We start from the raw sequence: 12,634 nt of genomic DNA, 5'->3' as shown, positions 1-12,634 counted from the left end.
TCACAGAGACCCAGACGGATCTCTGCCTTCCAAGTGATAGAGTTAAATGCATGTGCTACCATTGCCTGACCTCTATGTTTGCTATAGTGGCTGGCTTTTTCCTCTTATCCTCAGATAAACTTTATTGGGGTACACTGATAAAATATCACCACATTTCCCCATTTTTGTCTATTTAAAAACTAAAAAATAAAAAGTAAAAATAGTAAGAAGAAAAAAAAGGAGAATATAGATAAAAGGTAGATTACTGAATCTACTCTGAAAACAAACAAACAAATAAAAGACAAAGGAGGATATAGTTAGGAAGTAGGTTGTTGAATTTACTCAGAAAAAAAAAAGATACAGAGATGATAGAATAAAGTGTAGATTATTGAATCTATTCTGAAAAGAAAAAATGGGAGGATATAGATATGATATAGATAAAAAGGTATACTGTTGAATCTACTTTTAAAAGGCAACTACTAGTTTTAAATTTTTTACATTGGATTAGATTTTTGTATATTGTATACAAATTAGGTATATTGATACAAATTTGAGATTGATTTTGTTAGAAAATAATGTACATATATTTCTAATTGTTCAAGGCTTTGTACCTATACAGTTTATTTAACAATATAATGCAATTTGGTAATCCTTGAAAGTTTCTATTACCAACTATTAGGATATAAAGAAATGGAAGTTAGTAGTTAGTCATTACAATGGAACTTGTAGTCATACTAGGTATGTTTTCAAGGTCAAGCAGAAATATATTTTAAATAGACAGGTCATCTTCAAACACTTCAGAGATCTGCAAAATATGGCATTTAAGAGGTTTTAATAACATATTTTTTCCTTTTTTTTATTATGCTTATGGGACATATCTGCTCCTGGCAACACCAATCTATTTCAGAGAAGATGGGCATTGACGAAACTCCATAGGGAGTTTATTTCAGTTGTGGCAAAAGTTAGCCACTGTGCTACAAAGTGCCCTCACATCAAGAGCTGACAGTATGCTGTCCAAAATAGAAAAGCAGAACACAAAACAAAAGTCTGCCAATCCTTGCAAAGACAAGGGAGGAATGCTCTTTAGAAAATCCTGCTTCACAAATGAGTCTGTCAGGTATGCTAAGCCTGTAGCCCAAAGATGATGCCCCAACATTACAGAGGAACTTTGGATGACTGTCCAGACAGGCAGCTGTCTCTGTCATTTCCATAATTTTGGAAGTTGCTTACAATGTATTTCCTGTTTACTTAGGTAATATAATATCCTTCTGGGGTCTTTGATGTAGCTGAATACTAGATAGTTATAATTATAGTTTTCTTTAGTCATGATAAAAGATAAATTAGATTGAAACTTTAGACTCACAAATATAGGATAGATAGAATATTTTCTCTAATTTTGTCAAATACAAATAGACTAGATATTATAACTGTAATTTCTGCTCTTTACTGTTCTATTATATGGAATTTTACTGTGTTAAAGTTAAAACTTTCTTTTTTGATTAGATCAAAAAAAGGGGGAACTACTATGGGATGTCTTTCTGTATTCTATGGATATGTGTTGCTCTGATTGGTTCATAAATAAAGTATTTTGGTCTGTGGCATGGCAGGATAGAGCCAGGTGGGAAAATCCAAGGGAGATAGTAAAAGGAGAAAAGAGAGGCAGGGGAGATGCCATCATGCTGTCCAGGGAGTAGCATGTAATGGCACACAGGTAAAGCCACAGAACACATGGCAACATATAGATTAATAGAAATGGGCTAAGTTTAGTTAAAAGAGCTAGCTAGCAAGAAGCTTGAGTCACAGGCCATGGGCATAGAGTTTGTAATTAATATAAGCCTCTGTATATTTATTTGGATCTGAGCAGCTGCGAGACTGGGCAGGACTCAGGAAAACTTCCAGCTATGCATTTCTTGTTTTTCAAATGCTAAATAACACTTTATTGTATGTAGTGGGTAGCCGTTTCCACTTTGACCTGGGAGTTCCAACCCGCATTGAGGCTTCAGTAACTGTCACACCTACAAGGCAGGGCTGAGAGAGGACGCTCAAGACCCGAGATCTGGATGCTTGGGCTCTCTTGGTTTCTGGACCCTGGACGCTGGAGCTAGACCAAGCAGAGTTCTCCAGAGAACACCAACGGACTGCCACATCTTTCCCAGACACTGTTACCTATCCCTTCACTTGTAAGTTACCCCACAAAATACACCTCCCTTTTAACTACGTGGAGTGGCCTTAATAATTTCACTAATAATTGTATATATATAACATTTGAAAATCCAGTATCTCCCCATAGACATTTAAGCCATTTCCATTTTTTTTTAGCTCTTATAGGAAGATGCTAATTGGTAAAAGTTTTCATTATATAGCATAAATTGGATGCAGAGACCTGATAGATTATTTAAAGAAATAATTCTACTGTTCCTGATAGATTATTTAAAGAAACAATTCTACTGTGTTAAATTACATATTATTCAAACAAGTCACTAGCCTCTTGTCCCTTTCTATCAAATTCTAGTGTATACAATGCTATTACAAATTATTCAAGAAAGATGACCATTACTGCAGATGCTGTCTTAATATCGCAATGCTTAATGTCTCAGATAATGAAATTTGCCTTGCTAGTTTAACTTCCAGATATGGATTAGGGGGCTTTAGAGAGGGAATTGTTCAACTGTAGTTGCCTATAACTTTAAATTGTTCATATATATATATATATATATATATATATATATATATATATATATTATTCCAGTGTTGATACCATGCAGCTTGGAGCCCACTAGAAATAGAAACTCAGGATATGCTACTGGGTTATAGCCCAAGAACTACCTTCATAATTTCTAATTCTTCATAATTTTCTAATGTGAAAAAGACAGTCAAAGAGGGTAAATCAAAATTAGTTTTCTAAAATATATTTGTATTAGGTTTGACAACTTCATACAACATTACAACTTTAGCTTATAGTATAAAATCATGTAATGTGTTTCTTTACTTACCTCACTTTTATCAAGATTAATTGATACTTTTATATATTTCATATCTATCTTTTAAGGGATAAATATTATTCTATATGGCTATACCATATTTTATTTAATTGTTTATCTTCTGATCAATGATTTAAAAGTTTGTAAATCAAAATTAGTATTAATAATGTTGCTATGAACTATTGGGTATGGGTTTTTATGTAGACATATTTTGTTATGTGATATTTTGATTGCATTCTGACAAGAAAATTTGCGTTTAATTCAGAGGGCAGAGGTAGCTACTAGCTGATGAAAATTAACCATAGATATTTTGGAGGACTGAAGATAGAGAGACAGGAAGTAGTAGGATGGTGCTTAGAGAGGGTCATGACAGAAAAACAACCCAGATAGGAGGTCACTCCTTCTTTGTTCATTCAGGTTCTTACCCTGATATCTGACTCCTGATTTTTTATTTATAAAGAATAATTAGATAAACCCATCATCTGCCATCCACCTCAGGGGACAAAATCAGAAGATAGCTGCTTTTCCCTGGCTTTGCATCTGCTGGAGTTGCTGCTGCCCACTGGATTTCTTCCTTGCCCCAAGCCCACTGAGTGAGTCTGGGATTTTCCTGTTGCAGCTTTTTTTTTCTTTCTTTCTTTTTTTTTCTCTTTTGGCTCTTTGATATTTTGGAGGACCCATCACCAAGCTCCATGAATGCTGAACCTTATTTTGGCTTGTTTCTGTCCAGCTTTTCTTAACTAAAATCCCATCTACATTTTGCCTCCATGCTTTTTCCTTTTCTTAGTTCTGTAATCTTACTTTTACTCTTATTCCATACCTAGCTGTGTGGCTGAGTAACTGGCCCCTTCTTTTCTCACTCCTTGATCTCTCTTGCTTTTCTTGCTCCTTGATCTTCTTCTCCTAGATTTTCTCTCGTATTTGCTACATCTGCCTACAGGCCTAACCCATCTCTTCTCTTGCTTGGCTATTAGCTATTCAGTTCTTTATTAGATGAATCAGGTGTTTCAGATAGGCACAGTAACACAGCTTCAAAGGTTTAAATAAACATAACATAAAAGAATGCAACACATATTTTCATTGTTAAACAAATGTGTCACAGCATAAACAAATGTAACATACCTTAAAATAATATTCCACAATATGCAGAGTGAAAATTAAAGACCTATATAGAAATGGTTTCTGAATAGATTCTGCAAGCAAAATTAAGACTCTGTCAATTATCAGGAACAGACCCAGAAGAAGTCCTGGTACATTTTACTAATGCTGAAAATTCCTCATTATGGAGAGAAAATAAACATTGGCAAACAGCTTGCAGTAATCTTTTTGGGAGAGATTAACAATAAACATCCCCAAATCAAGAACTTCTCTTTATAAAGAGAACTAATTGGATTCTTCCTCATATTGTATGGGGAACACCAATTTTGAAGCCCCTACATTCTATACTGATGCAATCAAATCAAGAAAGGTAGGTTATAAGTCAGGAAATTTAAGTAAAGTGGCTCAAAGTCAGAATTATATGCTATTCTCATGGTATTATTAGATTTTTCCAGAACTTCTGAATATAGTTACTGCCTTTTAATATAAAGAATTGTTTTACATATTGAAACTGCTGAACTTATTCCAGATGATTCAGAATTAGCATTGTTAATTTTTTCAGTTATAAGAAATAATCAAAAAATAGAAATCATCCTTTGTATATAATACATATCAGATCCCAAAGAGCTCAAGGTAGTGATGAAATTGATCAAATATTGGTAGGAAATGTGCTAGAAGCCTTAGAATTACATTAGAAATACCATATTAATTGCAAGGGCTTGAGAAAAGATTTTTGTATCATTTGGCAACAAGCCAAGCAATTTATAAGGAAATGACCTACTTATTATTTGTATAACTAAACACTACTATCTGTAGGAAGTAACCCAAAAGATACTCAAAGAAATGAAATTTGGCAAAGGATGTGTTACATTTTTCACAGTTTAATTTCAGGAAAATTAAAATATGCACACAATACCATAGATAACATATTCAGGATTTCAATGGGCAACTGCTTTGAGTTCTGTAAAAGTTGATTCTGTAGTTACACATTTATTAGAAGTTATGGTCTTCATGAGGATGCCTGTACAAATTAAGACTAACAAACATACAGCATATGCCTCTATTAAAATGAAATAATTTTTTTTTGCATTTTACAACAAAGTATATTACAGATATAGCACACAATCCTACAGGGCAAGCATTTATGGAAATATCTAAATGTACTTTAAAATATATTATTGTACTTAATAAGCAGAAAGGGCAATAAAGACCCCCAGAAATAGATTGCACAATGCTTCATTATCTTTAATTTTTTATTGTTAATGATAAAGGAATAACAACTGTGGAGAGACATTGGATAATATAATAGCTTGCTGAGTTAAATCAGCCTATATACTTTAAAGATGTGGTGACTACAGGATGGAAACCAGGATATGTGTTACACTAGAGATGTTTTACTTTTGTTTCTGCAGAAGAAAAAAGCTATGGATACTATCAAAATTGATAAAGCTTATATTTGAAATAGAGAACCACTTGATTAGAAGATGTGAGAGTTCACCAAGGTGTGGCCAATCCATCTAAACTAACTTTTAGACTAACAAATAACTTTCATTTGATAAGATATAACTGGCCTAAAAGGAAACTCTCTAAAGTTAGGATTGGGGCATGGTTTTGCATCTGTTTTGAAAATGAAGGTATCCAACTAAGGAATCTGAAGACAATTTGGCAAATGAGAAATCCGAAGAAAAAGGACGAATTATCCAGAGAAAAGGTCCTAAGAAAAAAAGTAAATTGGCCTAATGGTATAGAACAGTTCCATCAGGATAAACTTTCATAAATCGTCCGAAATATTTCTTTCTGCTATTTTTTTACAGACATATAAGGCAAATGGTCATTTCCTAGTCCAAGTTGAATTAAAAATTATGGCTGTCTTTGGAGTTGGAGTATGGCTCTCTTTTCTAAATCCAAGCATGCTTGTTAAAGCAAAATCCAATAACTCTGTCACATGTCAGAAGAGCCATCTGGTATGGCACAGGAGAAAAAACAAAATTAATTTAAATCGATAAACTAATAATTATTGCTGCCAAACTGGCAATGGCATCCATGGCAGGTTGAACATCTCCAGTAGGAGATCCCAGGATGTTGGATACCAACACACACTCAGACTTGTCCAGCACCACCTCTTGAGCTGGTCCTTGCAGGTGGTTTAGCAAAGCTGGGGGGGATGGATTCCAAGAGCTCACATCGACAGATGGCAGTATCTTTCTTACTGTGTGCATTACTATTATCCTTCTGCAGAAGCTCGATGATTTCTCGTCTCATATGGACAGGATCTCTGGGACTCAGCAAGTACAATAGGACTTTCCTCCCATATTTATCATTTACTATGCTAGGTAAGGAACTGATGGTTTCTGATATGATTATCTACTTAGTATCATCAATATAATCAAACACTGCCAGTAAAAACAAATGAGATTATTGGTATTTAGCCGCCTTTTCAATGTTTGTCCTCATTGATTTCACGATCACTTACCTGTTCGTGGGGGCACCATACCACAAGCAGTGCATGGCTGCTCTGGCACCATTGTGTGTGGGGGCCAGGTATACCACTGCTTCTCGGATGACTTCAATTAATTCCCATCAAAGTTTTGGGGGTGCATAGGTAAAAAAGTTCAAGAATACTTTATGAACCAGTGAGTGCTTAATTACAGCTTCATTTTGGGCCAATGGAGTCAGAATCTGCTTCATTTCATCCATATTAAGCTCTAGCTTTCCCAGCTGCACCTCCAGCACTTTGTCCAGAGTTGGGTGATCTGCTCACTTGTAAAGCTGAAATGTGTTCTCATAGAGCTCCTCTGTCAGCGTGTTCCAAAATGGCTTTGTCATTGTATTCATACTCCGCCTTGGCCGAGGCCTCTAAGTGCCACAGCATCTTCCTCACGTGACCTTTAAAACTTCTGATTATCTCTGCTGTCTGTGGTTTACTTCCGTACATGAGAAATTTCTTGACAATATTCCTGAAATATATGGCTTCACGTAGTTCAACCAGGTCACTTTGCAGTGCTTCAAAAGCCTGCCTCCTCTCCTCTTCCTTCCCATACTGAACGAAGTACTGGATCACACGTGTTGAGTCATGTGCAAAGGCAATAGTTTTAAATTCCCCTTGAATCCACTTCTGCAAATCACTCATCAGCTTCTCTCTTTTTTCTTTGTCATAGTCTTTTCTTCCCAAGCTCTCCCAAATGTGCTTTGCTAGAACCACTATGTCATGTGGTTGGTCTTATCACTGAGCGGCCTGCTCTGCTTCAGCACTTTCTTCTCATTGTTGAAATCATCCCATTTGGGTTCTTGGTTGCTGATTCATCAATTTCCTCTTCTTGTTGAATTTATTTGGCTTCTGGAATTTGTCCTTCGGTCCTCTAACAAAGACTACATGTATAGAGTATCCAGTTATGAATACAGTGGATCTGCCCCTCTTCTCCATGGGAAGCAGGTTCCAGCTTGTTGCTCATCCTGAGTGCCTACGCCATCAGCTTTTCCAGTAGAGTTTTGACTCCTCTGCTGGTGGTTTTTTTTTTTTTTTTTTCAATGTCGAAATTAGGCTTTTCAGTCCAGCTATGACTTTGTTTACAAATTCCTGGTCACAGCTCTCAAGAAGGCTGGAAACAATAAAGGTGCACTGATTGATGCTGGCCCAGGGTTTGTGGTTCTTCATGCCAGCATGCTCTACAAGGGTTTTTGCAAAACAACCTTCTCTTCCATTTTCTTTCATCTTTTTATCTTGCTCTATTAAACATTTGAGAACGAGATGTCCTGCAGGATGCTCAGCAACATGAAGCTCTCTGTCCTTGCCACCAGGATGCAGTTCTATTGCTCCAAACCTCAGAGAAGGCAAAAATAAAATAAAATAAAATAAAAATTCTTCAGGGAACCAAGACCATGTCTAATAGTGACTTGGAAATCTCCAAAAAGATGATGGGATCCTGCAACAATGATTCCACATGGACTATGATAAAGCTATTAAGCTGACTAACACCACCCAAAGATTGGCTTTGGATTGCAAACTGCTCAGGACAATTTTGAGATGGCTAGCTGAGATAATCCAGCCTCACTACTGGAACAAGGACTTGAGACAAGCCCTGCACTTTTCCATTATGCAGAGACTGGACAACAAATGATACAGCTACCACTCCCAGGACTTGACAATTAACACCAAAATTTTCTTTTCAAGATCCCCTAAAGATGCCTTCACCCTCAGGCAGCAGAAAGTAATTTTAAGAACATGATGTCCATATCCCCAAGAGGTGGGGTAAGTGGGTTTTGGTCATTTAATGAGTTATGGATATTGTCATTGTTTATGATGGTTGGTTAGAAGTAGTTAATTGTTAATGGTCAGGAAAAAAAAGCTAAACAAAGGAGATTTAGATTCTGGGTTATTGTTTAAAAAAAGAAAAAGAAAAAAGAGAATATAGATAAGAGATAGATTATTGAATCTACTCTAAAAAGAAAAAGGGGAGATATAAAAATAATAAAAGGTATATTATTGAATCTACTATGAAAAGAAAAAAGAGAGAATATGGATATGATAGAACAAAAAGTTAGATTATTGAATCTACTTTTATAAAGGAACTACTTGTTTTAAACATTTTACATTGGATTAGATTTTTCCATATTGTATACAAATTTTGTATTTGATTCACCAAAATAGGATAAATGATGAACTTTTTGTCTGAATTTGTCAAATGTTAATGGACTAGACATTGTTAACGTAATTCTTGACTGTATATAATGTCTATAATTATTGTACTTATTGGACATAGTTTTTCTTTTATTAGTTATAACCTTCCTTTATTATTTTAGATAAAAAGGGGAAATGTGGTGATATATTGTGTCCCCCAATAAATTGTGTACCCTAATAAAACATCTGGGGTCAGAGAACAGAACAGCCACTAGATTAGACATAGAAGCCAGATAGTGCTGGCACATACCCTTAATCCTAGCATTCCAGAGGCAGAGATCCATCCAGATATCTATAAGTTCAAGGCCACACAGGAACCAGAGCCAGGCATGGTGGCACACACCTTTAATCCCAGGAAGTGATGGCAGGAAGCAGAAAGGTATATAAGGCATGAGGACCAGGAACTAGAGGAGTTTAAGCTTTTAGGCTTTTAGCAGCAGTTCACCTGAGATCCATTTGGGTAAGGACTCAGAAGGTTTCAGTCTGAGGAATCATGGGAACAGGATCTGATGAGGAGTTGTCAAACTGAGGTTGGCTGTGGCTTGTTCTGCTTCTCTGATCTTTCAGAATTCACCCCATTATTTGGCTCTGGATTTTTTATTAATAAGACCATCTAGCAGTTTGTGTTACAAATAATAATTGTCTAAAACATGGTGTTTTGAATTTTAAAGATTACTAATCCTCTTGAAAACAAAGTTGCAGCTCACACAGAATATGTATTACACAATGATAAATTTTCCATGCTCAACATTTGATTTTAGCTTGAAAGCACATTTTCAACATAATTATGTCCAGAGAAATAAATTTGGGCTAGATTTATGCAAAATGGATAATACTCAAACATTCCAACTTTATATTTTCTTTTATAATTTGTAGTCTATTCCAGAATTTGATATTCCTGTATTATTTAAGATCATTCCTAAATTTTTCAAGGCTCAGAGAAATTTATGAGCATCATAGGAATTTTAAGGTACTGCAAATATTTTACTAAAAACACATCGTGTTTAAATGTTGCTAAAAGTTTTCCTCAGAAACAAAGTATTTTCTATAAACTCAAATCACTTACTATTTACATAAAATTATGTAACATAGTTATTTTAAGTTTAGTTGTTATTTAAATGTCAGCTGAATTCAGTAACAAATATTAGTAAGCATATGTTACATAGGACCATCTTTGTACTTTAGAAACAAACATAGTGGTGTAAGTAAAAATTTGTTTTTTGAAAGGGTAATGCAATGAAATGTGTATGCGTGTGTGTATATGTATGTTTAATATATACAAATAAATTGCCCAAATATTTTCTTGAAATTCATATTATATCTTCTTAAATATTTTTTAGAAAACTCAATTATGACAAGTAATCTTCACCAAAATGAATTCAATTTTTTCAATAAGAAAATATTAATCAAATAATTTAATATTTTAGGATTTTTTTCCTCTTTTTTTATTTTGCAATACAATTCAGTTCTACATATCAGCCACGGATTCCCTTGTTCTCCCCCCTCCCGCCCCCTCCCCTTCCCCCCAGCCTACCCCCATTCCCACCTCCTCCAGGGCAAAGTCTTCCCCACAGACTGAGATCAACCTGGTAGACTCAGTCCAGGCAGGTCCAGTCCCCTCCTCCCAGGCCAAGCCAAGGGACCCTGCATAGGCCCCAGGTTTCAAACAGCCAACTCATGCAATGAGCACAGGACCCGGTCCCACTGCCTGGAGGCCTCCCAAACAGAGGAAACCAATAAACTGTCTCACCCATTCAGAGGGCCTGATCCAGTTGGTGACCCCTCAGCCATTGGTTCATAGTTCATGTGTTTCCATTCGTTTGGCTATTTGTCCCTGTGCTTTATCCAACCTTGGTCTCAACAATTCTTGCTCATATAAACCCTCCTCTTTTTCACTAATTGGAGTTACTACAAATTTCACTTAGAGTAAGATTCACTAGGCATTTTCATATATGACTAAGGATTTGCTGATATTTCAGAAAAAAAGACATACAACATTTTTCAAACATGAAAAATTCAGTGATAATTTCCAGGGGTTGGGGCACAAACACACAAGTAGAAAACTTTGAGAAAAATTTAATTCATCCTAAAATTTCCTTTTTCTTTTAAAATTATGTTTAAGTGTGTGTATGTGTGTTTGTGTATGTGTGTGTCCCTGTGTGTATCTGCATCTCTGTGTGTCTGCCATAGAATGAATAAGAACCTCTGGAGGTCAGAGGACAACTTTCTGGAGTCAAATTTCTTCTCTCGTCATGTGTATTCTGTGAATCAGACTCAGAGCATCAGGCTTTGAAGGAATTGTTTACCCACCATGCCATCTCTTTCTCCGTTTAAATCTCTTCTTCACCTGTAATAAATTGTGACCACTGCCTAGAGCATGATTACTTGTTTGTCCTATGAAATGCTTGATCAAGATATGTCTAAATATAAAATTACTGTTTTTTATGTTGGTTTAGGAAATTAGTTGAGTAGAATTTATTTGACCAAATAATTTGTTCATCTCTATAAAATCTTCCCTTTTCAGAAAATAATCCACTTATCTTCAGACTCTGCTTACTTATCAAACATTTTCTTAATTATCAAACCTTACTTTAATTTAAACCTTTCTCAAACTTTTTTATTCTTATCTTCCTATGACCATTGTACCTATTGAAATACATAATCTCCAAATGCTCCATTAGATGTTCACATTAGAAAAGCCTAACTTGACATCTTCCTCATACAAGCATTCTCCATGTTTTTTTCCAATGCCATCATTTCTTTCTATGATACCAAGTCATGATACTGTTCTGTCTTCCTTCTGCAGGACGGAATAACATAATATTTTGATCAAACATGTCATTTTGAGAAGGCATTTTCTTTTATAATAACTTAAATTTTTTATCAGAATTCTTAATTATGTATTTATAATTGTATAATTATATTTATAATTGAAGGTTGTTTTCTGTGGTGGCTTGAGGGAACATTCTGGAAAGCAGCACATTCAATATAGTGTTCTGCCTTCTTCTTAGAAGTTCTTCTACAAAAAGGAAATCACTCACTCAACAGAACTTGTTGTAGAATATTTTTTAAGGTGTGTTACTTTTGTTTATGTTGTATTTGTTTAACTCTGTGGAGCTGGGATACTTTTCCTGTCTAAAACACCTGATAGGCTGATGAAGAGATGAAGAGCCAATTGTGAGGCAGGAGAGAGAAATTGGCAGGGCTGGCAGGCAAAGAGAATTAATAGGAGGAGAAAGGAGAGAAGAGAGGAAGAAGAGCAAGAAGGACTAAGGAGGAGGACATCAGGAGCCAGCCACCCAGCCACACAGCCAGCCATGGAGTAAGAGTGAAAGTAAGATTACAGAAGGTAGAAAGGTAAAAGCCCAGTGGCACAAGGTGGACAGGGATAATTTACATTAAGAAAAGCTGGCTAGAATCAAGTCAAGCTAAGGCCAGGTGTTTTTAAGTAAGAATAAGCCTCTCTGTGTGATTTATCTGCAAGCTGGATGTTGGGTCCTCCAAAAGAGCTAAGTGTAAAAAACAATCAGCTACAAGAACCATCTAGGAAAAGTGTCTGTCGAGGATTATCTTCACTGGCATAAGAAGATTTGGCATATTGAAGGCAGTATCATTCTCTAGGTAGGTGTATTGAACATTAAAAGAGGAAAAAGGTATCAGAAGGGAAGCAAGTAGACTTGCATCTATCCATCTCTCTCTGCTCTTGACTGTGAATGTATATTATGTGACTAGTTACTTTGGCTGGAGGGAACATTCTGGGAACATTCAACTTCCCTTGGTGTACCCTGAATAAATGGTTTCTCTACTGAATGTTTTAGGATATTTTTATTACAACAACATTTACACATTAACAGAATACTTTCTATGAGTTGAGAATCTATGTCTTCCAACACAATTG

At 35.6% G+C, this 12,634-nt stretch overlaps 1 pseudogene; it reads right to left on the bottom strand.

The window, feature by feature from the left end:
• Positions 1 to 6,052: 6,052 nt before the first annotated feature.
• On the bottom strand, positions 6,053 to 7,482 carry LOC131919828 (pumilio homolog 3-like; annotated as a pseudogene).
• Between the last annotated feature and the right edge of the window lie 5,152 nt (positions 7,483 to 12,634).

The sequence above is a fragment of the Peromyscus eremicus genome, chromosome 9, assembly GCF_949786415.1.
Source record: "Peromyscus eremicus chromosome 9, PerEre_H2_v1, whole genome shotgun sequence".
NCBI classification, from domain to species: Eukaryota; Metazoa; Chordata; class Mammalia; order Rodentia; family Cricetidae; genus Peromyscus; species Peromyscus eremicus.
This window is presented reverse-complemented; position numbering and strand designations above follow the sequence as displayed.